This window comes from Ictidomys tridecemlineatus, chromosome 10 (assembly GCF_052094955.1).
Source record: "Ictidomys tridecemlineatus isolate mIctTri1 chromosome 10, mIctTri1.hap1, whole genome shotgun sequence".
NCBI classification, from domain to species: Eukaryota; Metazoa; Chordata; class Mammalia; order Rodentia; family Sciuridae; genus Ictidomys; species Ictidomys tridecemlineatus.
The window spans coordinates 99,127,285-99,147,443 of NC_135486.1; the positions used below are offsets into that span (position 1 = coordinate 99,127,285).

Sequence of the window (20,159 nt, forward strand, 5' to 3'; positions counted from 1 at the left end):
CAATGTATAGTATATTTTAGACATTTCACATTAATCAGCAGTTTATTAATTAACTGACTACCTGGAAAAACTTGTGAGTCAGTAACGTTGAAGCCAACTTTACATTTATCTGTTTATCCAGGTTAAATGGAAATTATTTGTAAGTTACTTGAATTAATTAAAATATATTTGGATACATTTTAATATTAATTTTAATTTATGAGCACTCATTTATCTATATGCCAATTTTTAATCTCATAGACATACAAACATAGCACAAATACAAGATAGTGTGTTCATGCATACACAAAATAGACAAATAAACAAAAAATTATAACTTTTTCAGGTAGAGCTCCATAGGTTGGAAGTAATGGCATAGATTTTTATCAATCCTTTTCTTTGCTCTAGCAATTAAAATAAAGTCAATCAGACTTTTACATTATGACTTTAAATTAGAAGTAAATTTTGTAGATGGAAGTATCAGGTTTGAAATCTGGCAATCATGGGAACACTGAAATAAAAGATTTCAGATTTGCCAGCTTTGTCCTCAGGACTGCCAGACACACTCCTAGCATCACCCGCTCTTGAAATTGGCCTTTAAACAAAGAGAGTACAAAACCTCTCCATAGTTAGATAAAATAAAACTGATTAGAAAAATATAATAATTTTTAAAGACCAGACATTTAAAGAATACAAATAAACAAAAAATTATAAAAATTTTTGTTAAGAAAAACTTGTACATTTAGAATCTTTCCATTTCTCTCTCCTGAAGCTGTTGAATTAGAGAGGGGCTTATTAACAAACCAGCATGGTTGTCAATTCTGCAGGATCAAGGCAGAACCTCTGGTTGCTTTTTGTTGTTGTTGATGATGTTGATAATGATGGACCTTTATTTTATTTATTTGTATGTGGTGCTGAGAATCAAACCCAGGGCCTCACACATGCCAGGCAAGCACTGTAACACTGAGCCACAACCCTAGCCCTTTGGTTTGTTTTTGCAACCAGACAGCACCCAGCAGTTTCTGGCCAAATCACCATTAAAATATTTCCTTCTGGAGTTTTATCTCCAGAAAGGTTGAAAAATTTTTTTCTAAAAAAAAACATTGCCAGAATTTTATCTTTTTCCTCCACACTCAGAAGACAAAGACTGTTGCTGGGAAGTAGAGGGCTAGAGAAAATGCCAGAGGCTGAAGAGCCTTACCTAACAATTTGTAGCCTTTAAAATCTGAAACTGAGATAGAAACCAAACATTTTATGCTATTACAAGATGAGTGAAGACAGTTTCTATTCCACAAGATAAATGACCACAATATAAACTATCCCATGTGGATTTTGTTCAGTCACTTGGTAAGTGGTACCAAGTGCCTCCCAAGAATCTGCATCTACTGCTCCTTTCTTAAGGATACAAAGACAAGTTTGAAGAGCAAATTCTAAAAGTTGTGACAATTGTGCCTTCTTCATCCAAAACATAAAAGAGCTTTCTTTTCTTAGTTATAGTTTCAGAAAATATTGCAAGCTTTATACCAGGCTGACTAAACAATTTACTCCACCCCTCTGTATATTTCAAAAATGATGTGGCATCTTTTTTATGAGGAGTGGCCAAGCTCACCTGAAATTTCTCATTCTGAATGCCTCAAGGACAGATCCCTGTTCAAGCATCAAATTGTCAGTGGGTCCTAAAATATGATGAATCATATAACCACATGGAGGAGTGAGCTGGTTGGGAAATTAGAAGTTTGAAATAATATTTAGAAACAATAACAAAATACAAGAAAAAATAATTTCACAGTGGGTGCCTGGTGAGTGGGTCAGATCTGATGAGTCCAATCTCTAAGAAGGAGTAAGGCTCTGCATGATTTATTTAAGGGGAATCACATTAAAGGGACATATTGTCAGAAAAGGTTCTTCAAGGTAAAAAAAAAAAAGTGGGCAGCAACAGGTGAATTGGGAACTATATATTTATGTGACATATTCTTCTTCCTCTGGACAGCTGGCACCTCGAGGTTATTGAGCTGTGCCAATATTTCTTTCACTGCAGAGCAGCAGGCATCTGAATACAAAATAATCAAACCCATAAATCCCATGCCATGCATGGAATCGGCACCATTTACAGCAGCCACCTGCAACTGGTCATGTCTTTCAGCACTGTTATACTGAGAGAAACCCAAAAATGGCTACGGAGTTTAAAGCAATGATTCATTGGTAGCTCCCAATAGCCCTAAGAATCAGAAGAGGTACTATGAACTGTGGCTAACAACATAATTAGATAGCTTATATAGAAAACAGAAGTGAGGTATACAGGAAATTTATTTGGTTACAGCTTAAGTGGTTCAAAACTTTCCCACATGAACTGAAATTCAGTGTTAGCTTTCCATTGTAGTAACAAAATACCTGAGTTAAGCAACTTCAAAGGAGTTTCAGGGGTTTCAGTCCATGATCTCTTGGGCTCATCACTTTGGGCCTGTGTTAAGGCTGAACATCATGGTGGGAAGCATGTGGTTTTACAAAACTTCTCACATCATGGTTGCCAGGAAGCAAAAGAGACCAGAGAAGAAGTCAGGATCCCAACATCCCCTTCAAGGACATGTGCCCCCAAACCTAAAATGCTCCAATGAGGTTCTGCCTCATAAAGTTTCTATCACCTCCCAGGAGCACCAGAAGCTGGCAACAGGCCTGCATCACATGGCCTTTAGTGCCATATGAGATCCATAGCACTCAGCTACTGTGATGGAACTCCATGTTGATTTGGTCTATTGAATCTATGCAGGAGTCTAGGCCAAATTAATGGCTTAACAAACATTTTATTTCAAAATCCCTAAGTCAGTTTCACTACATCATGTATGCACCTGAGCAGTGCCTTCCCATTATTCTGGATGTGGTGTGGATCTAGGGTCTGACATCTTTATTTTTGGGCCTGAGAGAAGGAAAAGCCTCTTGGAACATTTCAATTAGGAAATGTTTTTTTTTCTTCCAGGTTTCACAGAAAGCTTACTTCAGTTGAAAACAGGGTTATAAGATGCAAATATAATAAATACATGTCTGGAAATTTGAAAAATACTTTCAAAGACTCAATTGTATGATAGAATTTTAAAATATAACAGCAATTTGTAGATCCATCATTTTTGTCTAAATAAGTACCATAATAGTGAATGAACTCCAGACATTACATTTCAGTTCACAAACCCAACACAATTTTTATTTGTAAATAAAAAAAGAAAAAAGAAAAAAAAGTCCCAAATAGGTGGTAAATTTTCCCATTATTATACATAATGTTATCTACTGATATTTCACTGGCTGATTAAAGTTACAGAAAAAAAATTTTAAATTCAAAGCTGTAAAGTCTACAATTCTTGAAAGACATAGCTTGACCAGGCTGGCACTATTAAGATAGACAAGAAACATTTTGTCCTCATCAAAAAGATCATGGTACATCTATTCAGTCAGGATTATAAATTTTCATTAATGTTCTGTCAGCTTCTTGTCACTATAAAAGATACCTGAGATAATCAAATTATAAATAGAAAGGGTTTCTTTGGCTCACACTTTTGGAGATTTCATTCCATGATCACTTGGCCCCATTACTTTTGGGCCTCTAGAAAGGCAACACTTCATGGTGAGAGCATGTGTTGAACAAAATCATTCACCTTTGAGAGTATACTCCCAATGACTCAAAGACTCTCCTCTAGGCCCCACCTCTGAAAGTTTTATCTCCTCCAAAAAGCACCACTCTGGGGACCAAGCCTTGAACACCTGGGCCTTTGGGGGACTCTCACGATCCAAACTGTGGCAGTCTCTTAAGTACAAAAATTAATCTTCTGCGTCTTTGTCTGGAAGAGTAGGAAAGACTGTCCAAAATAGTTTGGGCTCAAATTTCTATAACACTTTCAATCTTCTTGCAAATTCACACAAACCTCTTCTTCTCCTAGATATCGAAGAACAAAATTATCAGTAAAACACTCTAGCATTATATTGTAAGAACAGAAACTGGGCCACTAAAACAAAAATAATCTATTATGGGACAAAAGAAAAGGATAGGATAGAGCACTAATACAATAGCAGGATATTGTTGAGGATATATTTTCAGCATCCTTTAACTTCAGATATTTTTCCCCTGATCTGGTTAATTTCTGCTCCATGAGTGAGGCACCCAATCTAGATTCTTGGTTTTCCCTTACCACTCATGGACTCATTAATAGGAGCACTAGAGGCCATGCATATTTTGGCATTTGTCATCTGGGTAGGATTCTGTGGGTCCAGGAGCTATTATTTCTTTATCAAAAATATGTTCTTTTAGGTCAATTCTGTTTTTTTTTTTTTGGTTTGGTTTCTTTCTTTCTGGTACTGCCACATGAACCATACACAGACAAGTAACACACTCAATAAGAGCTAATTAATGTAGCTTATTGTGTTTCGATGTAGATGACATTAGTCAAACCCCAATATTTTTTCTTATTTTCTCTGTCATCTTAAATATCTCAAACTTATTAATTGTACCAAAATCACACACTTTTTTCCTTCTAGCAGTAAAGACAAGTGAAATTATTTTTTTGGTAGAAGTTTTAATCCAAACATTGCTTTAAAACAATGCTGTTTTTGCTTGCTTCAGCAGCATATCTACTAAAACAAAGGTTTGACTGCCATGTCAACTTGACACTCAAATATATCTTCTGAAGCCATACTTCAAATAAGTGCAAGTTCTTCAAATAAAGAACAATAGCAAAGTCATATTTTGACATAAATTTTGTATAACTATCCTGTGTCAAACCCAAAAGCTTTTGCCCAGAAAAGACAGCAAAATATGTATAAATAATGGTTCAACCATAGAAACAGAATGAGTAGTGTGTGTGTGCGCATGTGTGTGCATGTGTGTGTGTGTGTGTGTGTGTGTGTGTGTGTGTGTATCTGTATGTGTGTGGTTTTGTTTGAGTATTTTATGGGGCTTGAACCCATTCTTTTATACAAGCTATGCTCATGCTTCCCTATGGGCAAAATCCCTAGCCCTACATTTTCATGTGTGATGTAATCATATTTGTCTTTTCTTATGTTGCCCGCGTTTTTAGTGTCAATCTTAGAGACCATGACCAAAGCATAAAGCTATCATTTCTCATAGGATTTTCATAGCTTCAGGCCTTAGTTTATGTTTATTCTCTACTTCAAATAATTTTTACATATGGTGTGAGGTAAGGATCTAACTTCATTCTTTCAATGTGAACAATAAGTTTTTCTATACTATTTGAAGATGCTGTACTTTCCGCATTGTATACTTTGACACCCTTGATGAAGACCATTTCCCCATTTACAAATGGCTTTATTTCTTTCTGATTGTTCTGTTTCATTGGTCTGTGTGTTGGTATTTATTGCAGTACCACACTTTTAGTTACTGTGGAATTGTAAATGTTGAAGTTAAAATTTGTGAGATCTCTTAGTTCTTCCATTTCAAGATTGTTTTGACAATTCATAATATCTTGAAATTCCATATAATTTTTTCCTATTTATACAAAAATGAAACCGAGATTTTGATAAGGATTGCACTAACTCTGTACAGCACTTTGAGTTATATGGAAATATTATCAATATGAAGTCTTTCAGTCTTTGAGCACAAGATACCTTATACTTATTTGTGTCTCATTCAATTACTTTCAACAGTGTTCTGAAATTTTGAATATTTGAATCTTGTTATCTTCCTATAAGTTTGTATTTTATTTTTTTTTGATGCTATGTGTAATGAGATTTATTTCTTTATTTCTCTTTTTTACTGTCTATTGGTATATGATTTGTATCCTATAATTCTGATGAATTTTTAAATTATTTCTGATAGTTTTGTGTGGAATATTTATTTTTTTAGCCTATGCAATCATATCATCATCATGAACATAGAATTTTACTACTTCTATCCTAATTTAGTTGTTATTTCTTTCTCTTGCCTACTTGCTCATAGAACTTTTAGTACATGTTGAATAGAAAGGACAATACTTGGCATCTTTGCTTCCTTTGTGATCTGAGAGGAGAGACCTCCGGTCTTTCACTGTTGAGTTTGGCTTCAGCTGTAGCCTTTTTTTATATGGTTTTCATTATGCTCAGACTGTTTCCTTCTACTCCTTGTCTGTTAATTGTTTGTATCATGAAATAGTGTTGATTTTTGTCAAGTGCTTTTCCCTCTGGCATCAGCTGAAATAATCTTGTGGTTTCTGTTGTTCCTCCTATGAATGTAGTACACTGCATTGATTTTTCACACGTTGAACCAGCTTTTTATTTCAAGAGTAAGTTCTGCTTGAACATGATATAGAATTGTTTTATTTATTTTTCTTTTATTTTCGTGTGTGTGTGTGTGTGTGTGTGTGTGTGTGTGTGTGTGTGTGGTGTCGAGGATCAAACCCAGCACCTCATGCAAGTTAGGTGAATACCCTTTTACTGAGTTATATCCAGACCTTAATTTTAACAATATGTTGTTGACTTTAGTTTCTTAGAATTTTGGTGATGATATTCTCACCAGATTTTTCAAAATTTGTTCGTCTATACTTTTCTTTTCTTGTAGTGTCTTTGTCTGGCTCTGAGATCTGGGTAATTGTGACCTTGTAGAGTGAGTTTGGAACTATTCCTTCCTGTTAAATATTTTTTTAAGAGATTGAAAACAACATATGGCATTTATAAAAAAATGCATGGTAGAATGGTCAAGTGAAACACTGGATACCCAGGGATTTTCTTTCTTTGGTAGTTGTTGACCATTGATAAAAATCTCTTCAAAATTTAAGGGCCTGTGCAAATTTTTTATTTCTTCACATGTTTAGTCTTTGCATGCTATGTTTCTTAGAGAATATTAACTTCTGTGGTATCCATTTTATTGACATATAATTGCTCGTTGTAATTTCTTTAATGTTTCTCACTTCTGTGACATAAGTTTTAACATATCCTCTTTCATTTCTGACTTTAATTATTTGAGCATTCTCCTTTTTTCTTAGCTAATGTAGCTGAGGAATTTTCAATTTTTTAATCTCTTAAAAAAATCCAGCTCTCTTTTTTGATTGTTGTTTTTTTGTATTGTACTCCAATTTTGACTTTATTTTTACACCATGTTATTTTCTTCCATTTGCTAATTTATATTTAGGTTGTTAATCATTTTCTAGTGCCTTAAAGTACAAAAATGGCATTACTATGTTGCTAATTTGAGTTCTTTTTCTCCTTAAGTGCCAGTGTTTCTGCTAAAAGTTTCCTAGTTTGTCCTGCTTTTCTCCATTTTTTAAATTAAATTTTTATTGCTTCAAGGGATTTTTTTTAGTGATTCTGGGGATCAAACCCAAGAGCATTATACTTGTGAGGCAAGCTTTTAACCACTAATCCATACCCCATTTTATCACTGTGTTTCCCTGACTGGTCTTGAACTTGTGATAATTTTGCCTCAACTTCTTAAGGAAATGAGATTGTAATCAAGTGCTGCCACACCTGATTTATAGCATACTTTGAGGGACTATTATATCATTCTCTAGTAGGTGAGCACCATGATATTTCATTACATTTGAGAAGTTCAGCTCTGGAACAAAGGTTGTGAATATCTTTTCTTGGTACTAAGGTTACTAAGTTTCTATCCCATGAATCTAAGAAAATGTGATTGTTCAGAAATTTTCCATTTGAGGGTCTGTGCATGTTTTCCACCACAGCCAGTCTCTGCTTTAAACTTTTATAACTGCCTAATAATTGAGACCTTTCTCTTAGCCTGGAAGTGGTGGGTATACAAGGAAAAGGTTAGTGCTTTCATATAACTTCATAGTGAGTTTTTAAGATATAAAACAAGGGGTGGGAAATCAAATTATTGCCTGCAATTTTGAAGAAGGAGAGAAAAAAAGAGCTTTGAACTCAAGGTGTGAATCTTTTTCTACTGGCTTTAATATGGTTGGCTTTGCACTTACATGGGGTGTAGAAAGGAGCTCCTCAGCCAGTCTCTGAGTGTCTCCCAATAGGAATCTGTCCAGGTTTGGGGGAATTGTTTTGTCCAGGGTAGGAAACAGGGTCCAAGGCTTCATATTCACTTTCTTGATGATATTTCTTCCTATTATTCACCAAGTGAGGCAGGCATCTGTAGGGGCAAATTTTTATCCTTAGGATGGAGAAAGCTTCTGAACTTTTGAAGAACTATGAGTCTAACTTCCCTCTTTCTATTTATTTCAGCCAAAACTCTTTGGAGAAACTCATATGAAACACATGAGAATAAAAATTCTCTCATAAAATTGAACTCAGCATGCCCAGAAGTGTTTGGTGTCCACCATTTTTCCTTATGGAACCTATTATCTGTGACCCTTAACTGAACATGCTCACAAATGTGTCCTCCCTTATTAGAGTTTGGATCTGGAATGTCCCCTAGTGTCTCAAGGGTTGAAGGTTTTCTCCCCCACTAGTGGCACTATTGGGAGGTGTTGAAAACTTTGGGAGCTGGGACCTCATTGGAGGAGATTAGTCAGTAGAGGCCTGTCCTCAAAGGGTATGTCTTGTTTCTGGCCCCTTCTGACTCTCTCTGCTTTTCAGCTGTCATGAGCTGAGCAGCTTTTATTCACTATCACTCTGTTACAGTGGGAGACCCACTGAAAGCTGATGGAAAGCTGACTCGCAGAGATAGCCACATGATTTTCCATATACATCTGTGTAGGCTGTGCAAACAAAATCCCACACTTTATTTGTTGGGGAGAGCATTGTTTTGCAAATAAGCTTAGTGCTCCCCTTACCTGTTGAACATAGTAAATCATTCTCCATTGTTTGGGTTTTTGGTTTTACATACATAAAGATGTGAACCTATTTTTTTTTTTTGGTTATAAAATTGGTAACGTAAAGGGGACAATTCCCTCAGAGGCTCCCAGGATTTTGCTACTGGACTCACAAGGAGTGAGGCAGAGAACAATGGCAATTTCCTAGGATGCCAGGCCCTGAGATGATAAGGGAAAGTACTATTCCAGAGCCTGATTCAGTGGCCTTATACCACAGTCATTTTGGGAAAACTTAGTGGCCACTTGGAGCCTGTTGCTTGGAAGTATCCACAGATCAATGAGTAGTGCTGGGCCCATGAGTGGGCTAATAGGGTCATGACAATCTAGAGAAGGACTGGGAAAGTCAAAGAAACATGCAAGGGTGAGCCACAGATCTAGAGCATTGTTGCCTTTGTCCTGGGATGTGGGAGCTTAAAAAGATACCCATTCTGAAGAGGAGGCTAACCAGGGAGACCTGACCACAAGAAGCCTCAGAAAGGGCCTGAGAGATTTAAAAATAGCATTTCTGTCTTGATTACTGGAAATTAAAAGCTTGGAATGTTCAAAGACATTTTCATCCTGCAGATCTGCATCCAAGTAAAGGAACTCCAAAAGGAACAATGGGTTTTATTTTGTTCTATACATGTATAGATATTTCAGAACCCTCAGATATCTAATTTTATGTTTTCAGTGCTCTGAAATCTTTGGACAATAGACTGAATTCAAAATTTATGTCTGGATAAAGAACTCACAAATTTGCACTTTTGACTAACAGTCTTTTCTCTAGCCTTTAGGGTATTCATATGAAGGCAATGATACAGGAGAACTTGAAGAAAGAGAGTCTCTCTCATCACTGGCAGATGTTTGACCCTTCACCAGTGACAAAAAAAAGTTTTTTAAAAATTTCCTCTTAAATTCTTAGGAATATATATTTTTTTAACTTTTGTTGCCAGGGACACTGTACCACTGAGTTTAATGTCTAGGCATTTTTAATTTTATTTTGAGATAGAATCTCACTAAGTTGCTTAGGGCCTTACTTAGTTGAGGCTGGCTTCAAACTTGCAATACTCCAACCTTAGCCTTCTCAGTCTCTGGAGTGACGAGCACACACCACCACAGCCAGCACCCTAGGAATAATTTTAGTGGTGGATTCAGTGACTGCTTCATCCTTTCACAAAATTTTCCTCTTTCTTAAATTTTTAACATTATTGAGTCCATGCTTACATTTTATGGCTTTTTTAAAAAATTCACTTTTAGGAGGCCATCCTCCCAACATGGCAGAGCAGAGGAAGGAGGAGCTTCCCTTGTGCTCTGCTGTTTGTAATTTGAATGACAGAAATAAGGTTTCATAATAAGGTGAGTGTATGAAGAAAACCATTATAAATCATTATTTGTATGTTCAAGATTTGGAGAATCCTGGAGATTATTTTGCAGTGAACAAAAGATGTAAGAAACTACACTAAGGCCTTGCAGCAACACTGGTGCTATGTCACTACAAAGGAAGGGGAAACTAAATGGGAAAGAGAAACACAATGGAAAAATTGGCACACAAAAAGTGCTCTGTGTTTCTCACTTTGTAGGTGAGAAGGACACCCAGCTTGACGGGATTGTTGTGAGTCTTGTTCTATGGGAACCTGAGAGTCCTTAACAAATGTTTTTATTTGTCTCAGCCAGTGTTTACTATATGACCTATATAAAATCAAATCACAACCCCAAAGCATTCTCAGAGAATAGTGGATCCAAGGGGATTTGGGACAGAGATACAGAAGAAAATGTATCCTGTTTGCTCTTTAAGCCCACTAACACATGAATGACCAGCAGAAAAGGGTCAGGGAAATTGTGCAGGCAGGAGTACATAAGGTAAAATAAGAGTGATTACAGTAGGGAGAGAAGAATGCAATCCAATTTCCTTTAGAATTCTGTAACACCAATGATCAACTGCAAAGGGTAAGGGGAGATTGATCAGGTGGGCAAAATTACATTGGGGATGAAGACTTGGAAACCAAAATTTGGGTGGTAAATGGGCTACAGGATCCCTGCCTTGCACCATCCACCCAGAGGTCTTTCAATCTACCCTGAGTAGAACTCTGAAGACAATGAAGTCCTAGATGCCCAGGTGAGCTTAATTTCTACTCTGCCCTAGGGGTGCAAGGATTTAATCTCTCCAGAGTACTTACCCCTAACAAAGGTCCAAAGGCACACTTCCAACTACGAAGAGGTCTGGGAAAGCCCAGTAAAAGGTCCTTCCAGTTCCATTTCCCCTGTACTGACTGATGGGTAAGCAGATAAGCTGAGAGAAGGTGTTTTAAAACTTTTACTTGCTGCTTCTATCTCACTGCTTGATATTGATAGATATTGGTAGATTTAGGTTTTCTATCTCTTCATGGTTCAATTTGAATAGATCATATGTGTGTAGAAATTTGTCAATATCTTCTAGATTTTCCTGTTAATTGAAGTATATATTTTCAAAATAATTTCTAATGATGCTTTGGATTTCAGAAGTATTTGTGGTGATATCTTCTTCATTTTTAAGTTTGTTGATTTGGGTCTTCTCTCTCTTTTGGTTAGGGATACTCAATCTTATTTATCTTTTGAAAGAAACAACTCAGCACTTCATTGATCTTTGGTATCTTTTTTATTCTCAATTTCATTGATTTTGGCTTTGATCTTAATAATTTTCTGTCTTCTACTGATTTTGGAATAGTTTGTTCTTCCTTTTCTGGGGCTTTGAGGTGTAACATTATACTATTTATTTAGGATTTTTCTATTTTTTAACGTAGACACCCCATTTCATAAAATGGCCTGTTAAAAATGTCATCATACTGGGCTGGGGATGTGGCTCAAGCGGTAACGTGCTTGCCCGGCCTGGGCGAGACACTGGGTTCAATCCTCAGCACCACATAAAAATAAAATAAAGATGTTGTGTCCACCAAAAACTGAAAAATAAATATTAAAAAATTCTCTCTCTCTCTCTCTCTCTCTCTCTCTCTCTCTCTCTCTCTCTCTCGGCCATTGAGAAGAATAAAATTATGGCCTTTTACAGTAAGTAGATGGAACTGGAGAACATCCTGCTAAGTGAAATAAGCCAGGCTCATAAAGCTAAGGGTTGAATATTTTCTGTTATTTCTTGCAAAGAACAAATTAAGTGGGAAAAAAAGAGATAGGGACACCATGAAAAGAAAAGGGAGCTAATGGAGTATAGGTACAGACTTGAGACTAGGAGGAGAGACAGGAAAAGAGAGAAACCATGGAATGAAAGTTAACAAATTATGCTCTGTACATATGTCAATATACTGTAGTGAATTTTACTTGCATTTATACCTATAAAGCACAAATATAACAATACAATAAATAGAAGAAAGATCAGAAGAATAGAAAAAAGAAAATGGGTGGGGGATGGAATGAGGAATTAGTGGGGACTGCAATGAAGCAAATTTTATTCCACACTGTATGATTATCTCAAAAGCAACCCACTATTATGTGCACTAATATAAAACATTAAAAATTTACTTTTCATTTATGCACCTGACTTAAAATTATGTCTGATTGGTATATATAACATAGAGTATTCTTTCAAACACCTTTAAGATAATTTTAATAACTATAATGTACTAATAGAAAAAAAAGATAATTTTAAAAAAATCATTATCATTTGGAGGTTTATAATTTCAATCAATCTTAGCTGGAAGGCAAATATCTGAGATTAAGTCCTAAACTCATCTGAATGTTAAAAAAAAAGAAAACATAAAAGAGCTTAAAAAATATGACTATTCTTGTCTGGAATTTTGGTCTTTCTGGGTTATCTAGGAGTAACTGTTAAAAGTAAATAAACTAGATAAATGTAATTGAGATATGTGTTTATAACTCTGTTCTTCATGTACAGTCTAAGTTATGTGACAAATATAAAACGAGTTATTTCTAAGAAAATTTAAATACTGAAACATTAGTAGCTAAATAGTGGGGTTTTTAAGAATTATTTCTTCTTTTTAGATATATGACAGTAGAATGTATTTTGACATTTTACACATATGTGGAGTATAGCTTCCCATTCACTTATGGTTTCTTAAATCCTATAAAGAACATATATTTGAGCCTATTAATAAAATGTGTTCTCATCAGTTGTTGGTGTGGGGAAGATGACAAGTTTTTATTAATAAACAAAGTGACTTAAACAAAATGTCTGGGGATTAAGGACCATAGGGAGCTATATTTTAGTTTTATAACTTCTGAACTAAGCATGTTGGTGGAAAGAGTGGGTAGAGTTTACAAATCAAAGGATCTTATTGTTAGTCTATCATGCACAAATCAAGAATCCAGATATCATATAAGATTTTTAGTTAGATGTAAATAGTTATGGCAATCCATGAAGAATCCACAGTCAAATGAAAGGGCTTCCCCTCTTCATCCAACTTGCCTTTTACATAGGACATGGAACTTGAATTCTGTAACCTCAAGTTATCCTGCACTGTTGTCCTCTCTAGGCTTACCCTGGATACTTTCTCCATTCTGAATGGCTTGATGACCTAAACAGTGAAAACAAGAGCTACTTATTTTCCCCCATAAGATTGGCCTATGAGATATCAAGAAACATGATAAAAACTGTAACAATTAAAAACCTTTAGTATTTTACATGCAAAAAACAACAAATTGATCAATGGGAAATAATACCCATTAATAGAACTCATGTATTCAAGGATTTATTTTATGCAATTTATATTTCAAATTAAGGAGGAAAAATAGAAAAACTGCTAAATTTTTCTGGGACCTTAGTGAATTTTTTGGATCTCATTAATTTGCTGAAGCTGACCTCAAACTTGTGATCCCTCTGCCTCAGCTACCTGAAGTGCAGGGATTATAGACATATACCCACCATGCCTGACCTCATTATCATTTGGGAGAAAAAAACCCCTTTAAACCTTATTTCCCATCCTGAAGCACAAATTATCCATGCAGTATCAGGAGGGTTTGGAGATAAATAGTACCCCTGGGGGTGTTCTGAGGAGATGGCTAGAGAGTAGAATGGGCATGTGCCAAGATGCCCATTCCTCCACATTTTTTGAGGATAATAATGGGGTGGCGGCAATCTAAACAATTTTTGAAAATCTTAATCAAGCATTGTATGTCCAGAAAGTCAAAAGCAATATTTTTTTGTTTTGTTTTGATGTTTTTTTTGTGTGTGTGTTGAAGAAATGAATGTGAAGTTCAGTGAAGGAAGATGAGGGTGGAAAAGCAGGAAGGGTTCTGATCAGAAATGGCACTGGGTATCAACCTGTTGTGATCCTACAGGCAAGGGAAGTTAGGGAAGGATTTTTGATTGTTTTATATCAGAGAATTGAAAATGACTGTTGTACATTGGATGGAGGTGAGATTGGAAGCAGGGAAAGTGAAAGAGTGACAAAGCTCTAAATTTCAAGGAGAAATTTCATTATTCCCTCAAATAGGAAGAAATATTTCTCAGGGCCTGTTTAGTGCCAGGGGTAATGCTTGGTCCCAGAGCTACAACAGTGAAGAAGACAGATGCAGTCTAGGGGCTCTCAGGGTTGGTTCAGTGTAGTTAAGCTGACAGGAAAATCAATAATAGGGATTTACAAGGGACAAGTGTCTGTTTTGCATTTATCCTGTGAGGTTCTGCATTCAGGGATTGTGACCAGGAATTTCCTCTGGATATTGAATTAACTAAAGGGGCAGGGATAATCAGGAGGGTATGAAGAATTTGTGGGGTGAAGGGGACACCAGAGAATATTTGACGTGACTAAAAATCTTCAAATTCCACCTAGTAACACAGGGACTTGGGAAGCTGAGAAAGGATTAGAAGTTGTAGGTCAGTCACAAAACTTTAGTGAGACCCCCACCTCAAAAGAAAAAAAAAAAGGACTGGGAATGTGGCTTAGTAGCAAAGCACAGAGCACCCCTGTGTCCAAGCCCAAGTACTAAGTAAATAAAGAAATAAAAAAAACTTCAGATAATGATGATTAATGATGTTGGTAATTAAATTTTGTGCAGGCTTTTGGCCTATAGAATATGGATATATATATAAAGAGGAGCGAATAACTAATAATTGTTAATAATAACTAATAATTGTTAGCTGATTTCTTGGCATCATTATGATTGAGTGAACTAAATGCTGTGATATGGGAGAATGAGGCAAACAGCTAAAATTTACATGGACAAATGAAGTTTATGGGCAATTGTTATCAAGTCTTCTCAACAGAACTCAATGTCCTAGAAGTCAATTTGCTGAGTGATCACTTTTCCAAATTTTCTCAATTTGTAGGGTGTGGTTTTAGTACTTTGGCAGGAATGTTAAATAGGCTTTTGAACATATTCACTTTGGGTCATGGAGAAAAGAAATGGTACTTTTTTGTTTCGTTTTGTTTTTCTATTGAGTATTTTAGCCAGGGGCACTTTATCACTGAGCCATATTGCCAACACATTTGATTTTATTGTTTTAAATTTTGAGACATGATCTTGCTAAGTTGCTGAGGGTCTTATGAAGTTGCCAGACTGGCCTTAAACTTGCGGTCCTCCTGCTTTGACCTCCTGAATGATTGTGATTTCAGCTGTGCATCCCTGTGCCATGCAGGAATTATGTTTCTTTAAATGTTCACTTGAATGTTGATGTTTCTGAGCCTGCACTGTGCTGTTCACAACTCCATCATCACATGGTTCCAACTACAGGATCTGGTGTGTGCTGGGCTTTTACCATGGTGGGCATTTTTAAATTGTTTTTTATTTTTTGGGCACCTAGAATTGAACCCAGAGTCACCTAACCAATGAGCCACATCCCCAGCCCTTTTTTTAAAATTTCATTTAGAGTCAGGTTCTTGTTGAGTTTCTTAGGGCCTCAATAAGCAGCTGAGGCTGACTGTGAATTCAAGATCCTCCTGCCTCAATCTCCCAAGACACAGGATTACAGACATGTGCCATCACTCCTGGCTCCTTAGGGGCATTTGTAACAAGAATGGAGGACTCAGAAAACATGCTCTGAAGGCAAGCTTCATAAAGAATGTGAAGTAGGATAGCAAATACAAAAAAGATTGGCCAATGTGTGTGATGACTTAGAAAAATTACCAATGAGACTGAGCCATGTGGAGCTGATTCCTTGGTGTGAATCATGAAGTGAGCTCTGAGGAAAGCCTGACTGGAGCTGAGTAAAGAATGAAAGCAAGGCAGCGAGGGTGTCTGTCCAGTAGTTTGGGGAAGCAGCTTGATGGAGAAGGGGAGGAAAGGGCAACTGGTGTGAATTCAGGGTACTGAGAAAAGAAAAAAACAAAGCTGATGGGAACTTTGAATTATTGGGAAATAAGTAAAATCAATCTAAGACCTACCTTTTTATTTGATTGTTAGAAGAATTCAGCAAAATAAAATTCTGATATAGTATTGGACACCAATGGGCCAATCACATTTTAAAAATAGCAACTTTATAGACAACAAAAGAAAAAAAGAAAGAAAACTGTTATCTTTGACCATTAAGATTATCTCATACAAACCATGTACTTATAGTCCAGCTAAGAACATAGACACAACAATTACTGGAATGGTGGAAATAAGATACCTCCACCCTTTTTGCTCCTGAGGAGTGAACCAGGCCACTTAAACTGAGTTGCATCCTGAGACCATGATTTTTATCTTGGTCAGGGTCTGGCTCCATTGCCAGGCAGACTTTGGATACTCTGCCTCAGCCACCTAAGGTGCTGGGTTCTATGTTTGTGGCACTGCAGCCACTGTTTTCATTTCTTTTTTACTTTTTTTCGTCTTCTTTGAGTTTATAATGAACATGCTCACACCAAAAAAGGTCAGAACTCTTCAAAGGCTGGTTTGGTTTTCTATGATGATTAAAAATGCTTGACCACTATGAAAATGTAAAAAAATATGAAATGGAAGTGAAAAATGAAAACTTTCCTTTTTAAAGTACTCTGAAGAAGAAGAAAAAAGAACCCTTCTGTGTTGCAAAATCACATTGTGGTTTTGGTTGAGTGGAGGGAGAGCTCAGGTCATCTGCCAAAGGTGCTGACCAAAGTGGGCCAGTAAGACTTTCTACTAGAAAGTGACCATGTTTAGATTGAGACAGGAAGAAAAGGATGACTGTCACATGACATTTAAAAACATCTTAACTTTTCATTCTTTCTCTCCTTGTTTTCTTTTTCTTTTTCTTTGGTGCTGGAGACTGAACCCAGTGGCGTTTTCCCACTGAGCTCCATTCCTGGTTCTCTTCATTTCCTATTTTGAGTCAGGATCTCACTATACTGCTTAGTCTAGCTAAAATGCTGAGGCTGAGGCTCCAATTTATGATCCTCCTGCCTCAGCTGCCTGCCTGTGTTGCTGGGATTACAGGCCTGTACCACCATGCCTGGCTTATTTTTTCTTTGCTTGCTGTCTTGGCATCCTCATTGGTATCAACATTGCCATCCACATCGCCTTCAGCTGCCTGTTTGCCATAGGTACCGCAGCCTCCTCCTTGATATCTACATCCCCTTCTTCATCATCACCTTCCTGCTCTTCTTCATCTCCCTCATTGTCTGCCTGGTCTCCTGTTCTGCATAATCCTCATTAGCATTCCCATTAGCAGGGGCTCTTCCATTCTGACTCTGCCACAATTTCCTATTTCTCACTAAAGTCTTTGGTGGTGATCTCAGAGCTGGTGCATATGGCAGCATTTTGCATGGTAGGTAACTCATGATTCCATGCAAAGGTTCCAAAAGAAAACATGAGATCTGGATTTTGGAGCTAGATCTGCCAGAGTCCAAGGCTGAAGGAGGCCATCAGCAGAGGGGGCTGTGGCTATCAGGAGTGGAATCCTGGAATAATAAAGATATCTTTTGGAGCTGCTGGTGGCTCAACCCAATTTTGGTTTGCTCTACTCCCTCTGTCACTAATCTTATTCAAGCCTTCCCTTTCCCAAAATATTCCCATATACCCCAAATCACCTTTATTGGCTCAAATGACAGGTTGAGGTGCCCAAGCAGAAAAGGACCCATATGCAATCATACCACACAAAATGACCTCCATGAATTTATTTGGCCATCAATCTGTTCCTTGTGCCTTTTCTTCATTTAAGATGCAGAGACACCATCTATCCTGGGATCAAGTTAGAAAACTACATTCCTCTCCCCTGCCCTTTAAAATTTATCTTCTGTAGTGCTGCCATTGACTTGTCCAGTTGCAAACATATTTTATTATTTATTTATTTATTTATTTATTTTTTGGTACTAGGGTTTAAACTCAGAGGCATTCAACCACTGAGCCACAAATCCAGCCCTCTTTTATATTTTATTTAGTAATAGGGTGTCACTACATTGCTTAGGGCTTTGGTGCATTATGGAGGTTGGCTTTGAACTTGTAATTCTTCTGCCTCAGAGCCCCTGGGATTACAGGTGTGAAACACCAGACCTGGCAAACCTTATTTTTCTCTGCTTTATCTTGTTGTAGTCAGTCTCCTCAGAGTTTGACATCAGGTAATTTAGTTAATCACTTTGAGCTTCAGGACTCATCTGTATGATCATGTATATCCCCATAAGGTCGCTAGGAGAAAATGTGAAAAAAATCAGTTCCAGCTGCAGAGTTAGCCTTCAAACATTTGGAGGTTCAATCCCCAGAACCAAAAAAAAGGGAAAAAAAAGCCATTTGTTTCAATAGAAAAAGAGGCAGGCAGATCACTCTGATTCAGAAGAATGAGAAACAACTGTCAAACATGTGTTGCATTCTCTACACCTGAAGTACAAAAAAACAAAACAAACAAACAAAAAACCCTTCGAATTATTATTACCTTCTCCCCACTTGTGGGAAAGTACGAAGTCCCAGAGCTGTGAAGAAAACTCAAAGGGCCTGCAGTTTCTCCATTTGTGATATGAAGATATTTTTCTATCACAGGACTATATGAAGAACAGGATGAATTAAGCGGGCTCTGTGGTGCATACCTGTAATTCCATACCTGTAATTTTGAGGTTAAAGCAGGAGGATTGCAAGTTGTATGCCAGCTTCAGCAAATCAGTAGGACTCTGACTCAAAAAAAAAAAAATCCTGAGGGATGTGGCTCAGTGGTAGAGTGCCTCTGGGTTCAATCCACAATACTGACAAGAAAAAATATGTATCTATTGTTATTTTTTGACAACTCATCTAAAAACCATAAAACATAATCTTATGTCTTATAATGTTCCTATTGTTCCTATGTCCTTATTCAATTTCAATCTATGGCCTCTCCTACTTCTAAGCTCAGTACTACATAATCAATACCCTATCAAGTGACGCACGCAACTCAGCTTTGAGTCAAGAATGATGAGAGTGTGATAGAGGAGCATAAGGGTTTAGGTTCAAGATCAGGGGCATACTATGGCTTAAACATCTCTGTTCCATTATTCTCAAGTCCAGGTGGGGGGAAATAGCAGGGGTGGAGGGAGGAGGGGGTTTGGTGGTGAGCAGGAGTTTTGGCTCAGAGGTAGAGCTCTGGCCTACCATGCATGAGGCACAGGGTTTGATCCTCAACAACACATAAAAATAAAGATATTGATATGATATGTCAAGATCTTTGTAAGGTTTTGAACAACCAATAAAAAAAATAAAGATATTGGGTCTACCTGTATCTAAAAAAAATACTATAAAAATAAGATTAGTTTCAGAGGATGCTCAATGAATGGAAACTAGGATTTGCTGAGGTAGCTGTTAGGGTAAACATAATCAGATGTGTCTAGGGTGGGCTGTGCGCTGCGCTAGGGCGGGACCAATTGTGCTGGCTCATGCCCTTATTGGGTGGGCTGGTTGTGTCCATCAGGGGCCAGGCCATCTGAGGGCATGTCTAGGGTGGGCTATATTAATGGATGCTGCTCCAGAGTTGCTCACTTTATCACTGAGAAAGAAGAGGAGCAGAGGTTCAGCATGACTTCTAAAGGTGAGGTTCTTTGGTAGAGGATTAAGATGCGTCATCCTGACTCAGCTGTGGCCCTCAACAATGTGTTTTTGTGGCAGGCTGTGGACTGCATGAACTAACGTTGAGGAGAAGGGATGTTTGAGCCTCCTCCTTCTCCCTCTCTCTCTCTCTCTCTCTCTCTCTCTCTCTCTCTCTCTCTCTCTCTCTTTTGGGGGGTGCTGGGAATTGAACCCAAGGCCTTGTGTGAGACAAGCACTCCACCAACTGAGGTATATCCCCAGCCCCCTTTTTTAATGGGCAGGATTGGGGGCCAGGGATAGCCCCTATTAGTGACCGAATTGTCTATTGCTGCTGCACAGTGGAATTGGGGAGTATAGCTATCCAAAGCCTCTTATATTTAAAAATTAGCCCCTGGTTACATTAAAAGAGATTTCTTATATTTAGAGAGATATGGAAGTATTTTCAGGGCAAAGATATGTCTGGGATTCCCATCAAATCAATGAAGGGAAATTCTAAGGAGATGAGGCGAATGATAGGGTGGATCAAATAAAATAAAATAGCCAGGAACTGTTTGGTGTTAAGGT

At 37.3% G+C, this 20,159-nt stretch overlaps 1 long non-coding RNA gene across 1 annotated transcript in view; it reads left to right on the forward strand.

The window, feature by feature from the left end:
• The window catches only part of LOC144367400 (uncharacterized), a 69,618-nt gene that overhangs the window by 24,278 nt on the left and 25,181 nt on the right, over window positions 1-20,159 (forward strand). The window lies entirely within an intron of this gene.